The 12,086-nt window shown below is 37.7% G+C and overlaps 1 protein-coding gene across 4 annotated transcripts in view; it reads right to left on the bottom strand.

The window, feature by feature from the left end:
- Window positions 1-12,086, bottom strand: part of TAOK1 (TAO kinase 1) — a 166,630-nt gene that overhangs the window by 118,496 nt on the left and 36,048 nt on the right. Inside the window, exon 2 of one of the 4 annotated variants that reach the window (XM_082372700.1) lies at window positions 7,231-7,342. The exons of the other annotated variants lie outside the window; for them this stretch is intronic. The gene's annotated coding sequence lies outside the window, so the exon portion shown is untranslated. The remainder of the gene's footprint in view (window positions 1-7,230; window positions 7,343-12,086) is intronic. 4 annotated transcript variants of the gene reach the window in all.

The following is a 12,086-nucleotide window of genomic DNA, read 5'->3' as shown; positions in this document are numbered from 1 at the left end:
ATCTTTTAAGAATCTTCAGATTTTCACAAAAAGGACATTGTTGGTCTTAAGCAACTGCTTCAATACCATAACGCCCTTTTCCCTACATGTTACTCAGAGGGTTCAGGCTTAGAAACCAGCCAACTTAGTCAAACGTTCAATTACTTTAAAGAAAGAAAAATTGTCTCTTTACACAGAATCGGCAGAGACAGATTACACTGTCTACTATGTCTTCCCTCAAAAGAAACACACATATACACAAATCACTTTACCAATAACTGAAAAATGTCATCAGTAAGATAACTTTGACATTACAGGAACTCACGTCAGCCTTAATTGACACAGAACTGATTTGTTGCCTGGTGCTTCAACCTACTTACAAATATTATACATTATAATTACAAAAGTTTAGGGTTGGAAGAAATTAAGAGAGTATTTGGTTTCAAAAGGTCACATGCCTTTTCTCAAAATCACAGGGCAAATTAGTGGTGGGAAATACAGAATCAATTACCTGAACCACTGTTACTACTTCAAACTGAAATGAAGAGAAAGGTGAAAAGCAAAAACAATATTGTTAAAGAAGTTACTTGGTTGTTGGGTAGGAGAGAATGCATGGGGCAGTATTATGAATATTGTTTAATTTTAAGCATTGATAAAGATATGAAGATACAATTTTTTTTTACAAAACAAGATATAGGTGTGTAAGTAATATGTGACCATTTATATAAAAATACGAAAATATATCTGTATACACACAGGTAATCTATGGAGGGATTCATCAGAAATAGGGGTGTTTAGGAGACTTTTTTTTCCTATGAATCCTTTCTACCTTTCAGGTTTTTATTCCCCAAATGCATGTATTATTTTTCTTTTAATTTTAAAGAGAGATACAGGTAATATTCTTTTCAAGAAAGCCCTTAATGGGGACTTCCCTGGTGGTCCAGTGGTAAAGAATCCGCCTTGCAATGCAGGGGACGCGGGTTCGATCCCTGGTCAGGGAACTAAGATTCCACATGCCACGGGCAACTAAGCCTGAGCGCCACAACTACTGAGCTTGCGCACCTCAACCAGAGCCCATATGCTGCAAACTACAGAGCCCACGTGCTCCGGAGCCCACACGCCCCAACTACAGAGCCCACACGCCCTGGAGTCTGCGACAGAGAAGAGAAGAGAAAAAACAACTAGAGAAGAGGAAAAAAAACCCCATGCCACAACTAGAGAGGAGCCTGCGTGCCGCAACAAAATATCCCAAATGCCTCAAAAAAAATAAAAAAACAAAAAACCCATGTGCGGCAACTAAGACCCGATGCAGCCAAAAATAAATAAAATAAACAAATTTTAAAAATTTATTTAAAAAAAAAGTCCTTACTTACACAACCTTATTAGTTACTCCAATCAGCCTAACCATGTGAAACTTTTGTGCACCTTTCATATCTTACATGTAATAAGCACTTAAAATCTTTATAATTAGGATTAGGGAGGGACTTCCCTGGTGGTCCAGTAGCTAAGACTCTGTGCTCCCAATGCAGGGGGCCCAGGTTTGATCCCTGGTCAGGGAACTAGTTCCCACATGCCTCAACTAAAGATCCCACATGCTGCAACTAAAGATCCCACTCGCAACTAAGACCTGGCAGAGCCAAATAAATAAATAAATATTTTTTTTTAAAAAAACATCACAATAAAAGAAAATTACAGACCAATATCCCTTATAAGTACAGATACAAAAATTTTCAACAAGATATACCATGAGCAAATGAGATTTATTCTAGGAATGCCAGGGTAGTATAACATATGAAAATAAATCAGTGTAACATACCATATTAATAAGATGAAAGAAAAAACAATCATCTGAACAGAAGCAGAAAAAGCATTTGACAAAATCCAACACCCTTTCATGATAAAAACACTCAACAAACTAGGAAAAGAATGGAATTTCCTCAACCCACAGGTATCATGATACTTAATGGTAAAAGACTGAAAACTTTCCCCCTAAAATCAGGAACAAGACAAGGATGTGGCTCTCAATACTTCTATTCAACATTGTACGGGAAGTTCAAGTCAGGGCTTGACAAGAAAAAGAAATAAATGGCATCTAGACTGAAAAAGAAGTAAAATTATCTCTTTTCACAAATGACATAATCTTATACATAGAAAATCCTAAAGAATCCACAAAAAACTATTAGAATAAATGAGTTCAGCAAAGTTTCAGGATATATCAATACACAAATATCAGTTGTACTTCTATACACTAGCAATGAATATTCTGAAAATGAACTTAACAATTCCATTTATAATGTCACTAAAATAAAACAAATATTAATAATAATATATTTTAAAAGTACTTAGGAATAAATTTAACCAAAGTGCAAGACTTAGAAAATGACAAAACATTGTTAAAAGAAATTAAAGACCTAAATAAATGGAACAACATCATGTGTTCATGGATTGGAACACATAAAATGGTAATACCACCTAAAATAATATATAGCTTCAAAGTAATCCCTAACAGTTTCCAAGCTGTCATTTTGCAGAAATGAACAAGTTCTTTCTAATATTCATGTGTAACTGCAAGTAACACAGAGCAACCAAAACAATCTTTAAAAATTTAGAACAAAACTGGAAGACTCGCCCTGCCCAATTTCAAAGCACACGACAAAGCTACAGTAATCAAGACAGTGTGGAACTGGCGTAAGGATAGGCATATATACCAACAGAAAAGAACTGAGAGTCCATATTTACAGTCAAATGTATGGGACAATAAACCCATACATATATGGTCAAATGATTTTCAGCAAAGGTGTCAAGACCATTCAGTGGGAAAAGAAGTCTTTTCAACAAAAGTTGGTGAGACAACTGGATATCCACATGCAAAAAAGTATGAATTTGGACCTCTTCTTCACACCATATATAAAATTTAAATCCAAATGGACCAAAAAGGCAAAAGCTAAAACGATAAAACCCTTAGAAGGAAACATGGGTGACAACCTGAAAGACCCTGGATTAGGCAACAGTTTTTCAGATATGATTCCAAAAGCACACACAAAGAAAAAATAGATAAAATGGACTTCATCAAAATTTAAAAACTTTTGTGCATCAATGGACACCTATCAAGAAGGTAAAAAGACAACCCACACAATGGGGGAAAATATTTGCAAGCAACATATTTGATAAGGGTCTAGTATCCAGAACATATAAAGAACTCTTGGGACTTCGCTGGTGGTGCAGTGGTTAAGATTCCGCACTCCCATGCGGGTTCTAAGGAACCCGCATGCCACAACTAAGACCCAGCGAAACCAAATAAATAAATAAATATTTTTAAAAAGAACTGTTAACTGGGTTAATCCAATTAAATAACCCAATTAAAAATGGGCAAAGAATTTGAACAGACATTTCTCCAAAGAAGATACACAAATGGTCAATAAGCATATGAAAAAATTCTCGGGGCTTCCCTGGTGGCACAGTGGTTGAGAATCTGCCTGCCAATGCAGGGGACACAGGTTCGAGCCCTGGTCTGGGAAGATCCCACATGCCACAGAGCAACTGGGCCCGTGAGCCACAACTACTGAGCCTGCGCCTCTGGAGCCTGTGCTCCGCAACAAGAGAGGCCGCGATAGTGAGAGGCCCGCGCACCGCAATGAAGAGTGGCCCCTGCTCGCCGCAACTAGAGAAAGCCCTTGCACAGAAACGAAGACCCAACACAGCTAAAAATAATAAATTAATTAATTAAAAAAAAAATTCTCAACACCATTATTAATTACAAATCAAAACTACAATGAGATACCATACCATGCCCACTAGAATGGCTATAATCAAAGAGGCAGAAAATAACAGGTGTTGTGGAGGATGTGAAGAAATTGCAACCTTCACACATTGCTGGTAGGAATGCTAAATGGTACAGCCACTGTGGAAAAGTCTGGCAGTTCAAAAAGCCAAACACAGAATTACCATATGACCCCACAATTCCACTCAGCAAATCCATCCTGCATTTCCCACCCAGGATAATGGCATGGCTATTCCTTGTGTCTCCGAGGTCAGAAAACTAGATGTGACCTAAAAAGAAATGAAATTGAGTTGTTTGTAGTGAGGTGGATGGACCTAGAGTCTGTCATACGGAGTGAAGTGGGTCAGAGGGAGAAGAACAGGTACCATATGCTGACACATATATATGAAATCTAAAAAAAAAAAAAAAAAGTTATGAAGAACCTAGGGGCAGGACAGGAATAGAGATGCAGATGTGGCGAGTGGACTTGAGGACATGGGGAGGGGGAGGGGTGGGCTGCGACGAAGTGAAGGAGTGGCGTGGACTTGTGTATACTGCCACATGTAGAATGGATGGCTGCTGGGAGGCAGCCGCATGGCACAGGGAGATCAGCTTGGTGCTTTGTGACCACCTAGAGGGGTGGGATGGGGAGGGTGGGAGGGAGGAGATATGGGGATGTGTGTATGTGTACAGCTGATTCACTTTGTTGTAAGGCAGAAACTGGCGCACCATTGTAAAGCAATTACACTCCAATAAAGATGTTTTAAAAAAAACCCAAAAAACTAGATGTGACCTTTTAATTTTTTTCCCTTCCTCTTTTTCTCCTCTAACATCAAGCTAATAAACTGGTAAACCCAACAGACTTGAATCTCCTCTATTCACTGTGGGTGGCCTAGTTCAGGCCTTAATCATATCTCACCTAGACTAATGCAATACCTCCTATCTGGACTGTTTGTAGTTTCATTCTCTCCAATTCATCTTTCTTATTGTTTCTCTAATTTTTTCATTAATATATATAAGCACAAACTAAGGCAGGAAATTCTTTTTTTTGGCCATGCTGGGCAGCATGTGGGATCTTAGCTGCCTGACCAGGGATCAAACCCATGCCCCCTTGCAGTGGAAGTGCAGATTCCTAACCACTGGACCACCAGGGGATTCCCAGGAAATTCTTAAGAAAAGTCACAAAATTATTGCTCACTTTTTTATTAAATTCAAATAATACCATAACACTTACAGAATAAAGTTCAAACAGTATATAAAGCATTCAAGAACTCCACAATCTGGCCGAATCCTTCCTTTCCAGTCTTTTCTCTTAGTGTATCTATCCCTTAATCATAGCAATGTCCAGCAAAAGCCTCCATGACACCTGAAATACTGTCTACATTCTTAACCAACCTATCCTACTATTTCAAATACAGCTTCAGAGCTTCAATTTGAAATCAGTGATTCCTTTCTCTTTACTATATAAATTTTCATTTTGTATCTCTATTTTAATACATATTTTTAATGTCGTTGTTTACATGCCTTATATTCCGAGGCGGTATCATAAGTTTCTGGAGCTCCTGCATACGTAGAGCCTAACAGTTTCACACAGCCAATCAAAAAAAAAACAGTTTGTTGAATGACTATTTAAATACCCTATCATTTCATTTATTTCTAAGACTCTATGCAAGTTTAGGTAAGGGTAGATTATTTTTAAACTCATTCCAATTATAAAAGCAGATAATTCATTTTTTTTACAAATAAAAATAATTTTATTAAGCATATACAGTTATTTCCATGTACATTTCAAAATAACTTCAAATCTATCTGCTTCCTACATATTACCCATCTTACTTCTGGTGTCTGCCCCCTATTGGGTGAGGCTGGTCTAGAAGCTTGTGCAGACTTCTTGGTGGGAGGGGCCAGTGTCTGCCTATTGGTGGGTGGAGCTGGGTCTAGGCCCTCTGGTGGGCAGGGCCATGTCAAGGCCCGTGTCTAGAGGTGGCTGTGGGCTCAGGAAGTCTTCAGGCAGCCTGTCTGCTGAAGGGTGGGGTTGTGTTCCCACCCTGTTGGTTGTTTGGCCTGAGGCATCCTGGCACTGGACCCTACATGCTGCTGGGTGGGGCCAGGTCTTGGTGCTAATGACCCAAGCAAGATGTCTGCCTCAAGCAAGAGTTCACAGATGAACACTACCTGATATCTCTGCCACCAGCGTCCATGTCCCAGGGTGAGACACAGCCACCTCCTACCTCCCCAGGAGATCCTCCAAGACCAGCTGGTAGGTCTGGCTCCTAGGAAGTCACTACTTTTGCCCTGGGTCCTGGTGTGCACCCTCCAAGAGTGGAGTCTGTGTTTCCTCCAGTCCTACTGAGCTCCTGTAATCAAGCCCTGCTGGCCTTCAAAGCCAAATGCTCTGGGGGCTCCTTCTCCCGATGCTGGACGCTTAGGATTGGGAGCCTGATGTGAGGCTTAGAGCTCTCGCTCCTATGGGAGAACTTCTGCAATATAATTATTCTCCATTTTGTGGGTCGCCCAATCAGGTGGTATGGGATTTGATTATATCGCAAGTGCACCCCTCCTACCAGCTGTCTCACTGTGGTTTCTTCTTAATGTCTTTGGATGTAGAATACCTTTTTGGTAGGTTCCGGTCTTTTTTATTGATGGTTTGTTCAGCAGTTAGTTGTGATTTTGGTGTGCTCGTGAGAGGAGGTGAGCTCAAGGTCCTTCTACTCCACCATCTTGTTTCTCACCCCTACATATTACCCAGCTTAATTGCTTGAATTACACTAAGCATGTACTCTAAGACAAAATTTTTCTCTAAGTTAAAATTTAAATTTAAATCCGTGATTACTTTCCCAAGATCAAATCTACCATTAAATTGTTTTGCTTACAAATACAGTCATGTCTCAAGGAATTACACTAATGTAAAATCTATATAATAGAATTTGCATAATTAATTTTGCAAAGGAGGGAATAGTGACTCAAATACTGTATCCTACTTTGTACAGTCAGTTCTGCTATAACATTTATTTTGAAAACAACTGTAGTACAATGTGAATTATGCATTTACTTATGTGCAATTTCATCCCTGAGAAACACGAGATGAGTGCAGCAAACTGCACCCAGCTGAACCAAGTCTATTAACTGTGTTTTCTTATTTTCTGTATTTTCAATGTTCTGGTCCTCTCAGGGCCAATCAATTCTTAGAGACAGCAAACAACTAACCTGAGATCATATCTTTCATATGTAAACCAATCAATCCAAAATCCATACTTCCAACTACCTCCTTTACCTAGCTCTTACACTCCAGGCCAATATTCCCCTGCCCTAATCACTCCAGAGCCAGGTACCAGACCCTTAGGACAGCCCCTATAGCTCAGAGACCACTGAATTATTAAAAGTAGCCAATCCTAAAACTGCTTAACCTGCCTCGCCCATTTCCTCCCACAGAAACCACAATAAAGGTTCTTGCCATATTTTCCTCCTGCTCCCTCTGCCTCCTGACCAACCTGGTGCTTCCCTGTGTGGCCCTAGATGGCTTGGTGTCCCACCTCCTCTCGGGAACTGAAACAAACTATCTTTTCAATGCAATCATCTTCTGAACTGTTGGTCTCATCATACCTGAAAAACAGTAAAACCTACATTTTAAAACACCAAGCCATATAAGAATACACAAAACATACACACACACCTTAAACATATATTAGCTACCTCAGTTCCCTGCATGTATTATGCAAACCCAACCACATCTGGTGTTAAAATTTTCTATCCCATTTTAGATAACCCGTCTTTGGTCACTTCACAATAACTCCCACTAAATCAACTTCCACAACAAACTTAAGGTCTCTTTCAGTAAGTTCTGTATTTATTGTAATATTTATGTATTTATTAATCATTTAATATGTGTAAAACTATACTGTTTTTATTAGGTTCCTATCTTTTTTTATGTGACACTAATTTTTTTGAGTGTTGTGCTCCTAGCCCCATTTTTCCCATAAGCCCCGTAGTTTTCACTACATAATTTAGCATAACATGGTGATTTTTTAGGAACACACATGTTGTGTTATAGCAGAACTGACCATATTTGTATCTGAGGTTCAGTATTATTTTCTAAGAGATATAATGACTCTGTAAACTGTATTTTCTTTCTAATAATATTGCAAATTCCTTAATCATAAGATACCAATTATATAGTTCTCTGGGATATATCAATAAATATTAATTTGCTACTTAACCCAAATAACTGTTCTAAATACCTTCTAATAGGGTTCACTGACATATAATTTATGTTCAGTAAGATCCACCCATTTTAAAGGTACAGTTCTGATACATGTATATACAGTCTTGATATCACCACCACAATCAAGAATATTTCCATCACCCCCAAAAAGTTCCCAATACCCTTGATCCAATTTTTGTCACTATAGTTTTGTCTTTTCTAGAACTTCTTATAAATGGAATCATACAGCCTTTGGTGGCTGGCTTTTTTCATTTAGTATAATGCCTTTCAGATTCATCGACGTTATTGCTGAGTAGCATTCAAGTGTATGGATATAATACAATTTGTTTATCCATTCATCAGTTGATGTTCACTTGAGTTTTTCCATTTTTTGGCTAATATGAATAAAGCAGTTATGACTATTATTTGTACGTGTCTTTTGTTAGCACATGTGTTTGCATTTATCTTAGGTAAATTCCTAGGATAGGGATTGCTGGTAAACACACATTTAACTTTCTGAGTACAAACTGGCCACAACATTTTGATTTCCCACCAGCAATATATGTTGTTAACATCCTCACCAACACTTGGAGTTTGTTGGTCAGTCTCTTTTCATTTTAAGATGAACTAAATAAACATTCTTTACTTTTCCATATAATTAATCTGATAAACTACTGAAATTAATTAGATGTCAAAGACTGCTAAAATGTCATCAAAGATACAAAAATTAATCAACCTACAATAATTTAAAACTTAACCCTACTCCAAGGTTACAGAAATAGAATTTGGAACTGAAAGAAACCATGGAAGTAAAGCCTATACTTTTAGCTGAGGAAACAAAGACAAGAAGTAAAATTACTCAGACAATAATAATAGGGACTTCCCTGGTGCTCCAGTGGTTAAGACTCTGCGCTCCCGATACAGGGGGCCCAGGTTTGATCCCTTGTCAGGGAACCAGATCCCGCATGCCACAACTAAAGAGCCTGCATGCTGCAATAAAGATCCCGTGTGCCACAACTAAGACCTGGCACAGCCAAATAAATAAATAAATATTTTAAAAAAGAATGTATGAGAAATAAGAATGTACACTGATTCACATTTCTGGAAAGCAATGCAGGAAAAGGTATCAAGAACCTGCAACGAAGACCCAACACAGCACACACACACACAAAAAGAACCTTAAAAATATTCCTTTGACTCAATTCTACCTCTGGGAATTAAAGAAATAATCATAACAAATATGTTCATAACACCATTTAATGATCTAAAGGTCTATCACTAGAGAGGTGACTAAATGAATCCATTTGATGAACTTCTTTAAAGCCATTTAAAAATTTTCATTTTCCAAGAATATTAATGGCATGGGGATGTTGCCACAATAAAAGCTTTAATAACAGGCTGACTATATTGTATAAATGCAATTTTGAAAAAAAATGAGTAATGTTTATTATTGTCCCTTAAGCACTATACTAAGTATATTACATCCATTATTTAATTTATCCTCTTAAAGGCACTAAGTAGCTCCTAGGTAGAGATATTATGAAAATTAAGATTTTACATATAATATACTTAGCAAAGTACCTGGCACAAAGCAAAGAATAATGTTTACTTTTATTATTCCCACATTAAAGATGTGAAACTCAAGACTCAGAGAAATTAAGTGATTTGCTAAAATCTCACAGCTAATACGTGGTAGAACAGAAATCTTAACTCAGGAGGTTTAATTCTAGAATCCCCATTCTTAACTACTACTCTATATACTGCCTACACATTTAAGATACAGAGAAGCAATAGTAAAGGAAAAATACACAGTGATATTTCTAGGTGGTAAAAAATCAGGTTTTTATCTTCCAAATGGTCTACATCTATACATGAATTACTTTTAAAAAATATATATTTATTTATTTATTTTTGGCTGCGTTGGGTCTTTGTTACTGTGCACAGGCTTTCTCTAGCTGTGGCGAGCGGGGGCCACTCTTCATTGCGATGTGCTGGCTTCTCATTGCAGTGGCTTCTCTTGTTGAGGAGCATGGGCTCTAGGCGCGTGGGCTTCCGTAGTTGTGGCTTGCGGGCTCTAGAGCGCAGGCTCAGTAGTTGTGCCACACGGGCTTAGTTGCTCCACAGCATGTGGGATCTTCCCAGACCAGGGCTCAAACCCACGTCCCCTGCATTGGCAGGTGGATTCTTAACCACTGCGCCACCAGGGAAGTCCCTATACATGAATTACTTTTAAAACTACTTTTTTTCCAGAGAACTTTAAAATATCAGTAACACAAATGTCAGTATTACAATACCTAGAAGTTTAAAAATCTGCAACAAAAGCTTAGTCTTGTTAGTTCAGTATCACAACACTTTCAAAAGTGGCAATATATTTTCTGATAAAGAGGAACCACTGATCTAAGCTCAACAATAAAAATCTAACAACTTGAGAATAGTTTTGTTTTTTTTTGAGAATAGTTTTTAACTTATTTAAGAACTATTAATCAGACCTCTTCTGTTTTTCAAGAAAATTTTAAAATAATTAAAATACCCAATATGCCCAAATGTATAAAGCAAAACTCTGGTGATTTATCAGCTCATCATCAAATGTGATGGGGAAATAAAGAAAAAACACTTCCCTTCCGGTATAGCTATTCCCATTGCAGATCTACAGTAATTTGGGTAATTGTAGTTTAGATAAGCCAGGAATAGTTCCTTTGTTACCAAAAGGAAGGAAATATTTAACTTCAATATTCAAAACAGATTACTTCTACATTGTTATTTTAGACTTAGATTAGCCCTTTGTGCCTTCTTTTCACTAGTCTTTCTCCAGGATTTATTCTTGGTTCTGTCATCCTCCAAAGGAGAACTGTCCTAATATACTTGCCTTGTGGCCTTCTAGACTGCAGAATCTTTTCACATTCTTTTATTAGCTCTAATGATTAAGAGTCAAACTCTATTTACTTTCTTTTTTATTACCAGTAACTCAAGAGATTACAACTGTGATGAAGCCCTGAAAAAGTTATGTTATTAGGAACAAAAGAATGGGCAAGCTTATTTATTTACTACATAAAAAGTTCAAAGGTACTATTAACACCATGTGTTTGACATCTCCACTTGAATATCTCAAAGGCACTTCTAACTCAACATAATCTTATCTCTCAAACCAATCTTCTTTCTGTGTGTCATATATAAAATAAAATGAACCAATCTAATGTACCCAATTGGGCAATTCAGAAACCTAAGAGTTATTTTTTGACACTTCCCTTTCCTTCACTCATAACCCAATCCATCACCATGTCTTGTAGTTTTGTCCTTTTATATCTTTCTTAAATCAGTCCACTTTCCTCCATCTCCACAATCACCTACTTATTCTCTCCAGGCTATTACTTTACCTTACCCGGCTACTTATAACAAACTCCTAAAGGGTGCCACTGCATCCACTCTCAGCCCCCCTCCAATTCATTTCGTCTATTACAACCAGAATGACCTTTCAGAACGCAAATCTGATTATGCCATTCCCTCTCTTTAAGTGCTCGATGCCTTTACACTTAACTTTGGTTCAAATAAAAATCCTTACCATGACATTCAAGAAACTGAATGGTCTGACACTACCTACCTCTTTAGCCTCATCTCCTTCCTGTGCTCTGACGACATGAGCCTCTCAGTTTATCACTATGCTCCTCTTTCTACAGAGCTCTGAACACACAGTGACTAAAAACACAGGTTCTGAAATCATATTATTTAAGTCCTAAAACTGGATCTGCCAACATACTTACTGTCAGCAGTTAACTTGTTGGGCAAGTAACTTAATCTCTCTGACCTCAGCTTTCCCATCTCTAAAATAGGGGAAATGATAATACCTATGTCATGGGGGTTTTGTGAGGGTTAAATGAAATATGTGCAGAAAACACAGTGCTCAAAATTATTAAGTACACTTCATGCCAAACTCCTCTCCATTTCAATTTCTGGTTGTCATCTCCACTGGGAAACTTTTCCCAACCCAGTTCTTCTTCCAGGCAAAATTAATTGATTTTCTCTGTGTGTGATACTTCCATTAAATTTGCTTATACTCAATTAGCACTTACATCATCTCACTGTACTGAATTATTTGTTTACATATCTATCTCACCTAACCACTAGGTGAGTTCCTTAAAGGAAGAAGCT

The sequence above is a fragment of the Balaenoptera borealis genome (assembly GCF_965194805.1).
Source record: "Balaenoptera borealis genome assembly, chromosome: 20".
NCBI classification, from domain to species: Eukaryota; Metazoa; Chordata; class Mammalia; order Artiodactyla; family Balaenopteridae; genus Balaenoptera; species Balaenoptera borealis.
The sequence above is the reverse complement of the archived record's forward strand: the minus strand, read 5'-3'. Positions and strand labels throughout refer to the sequence as shown.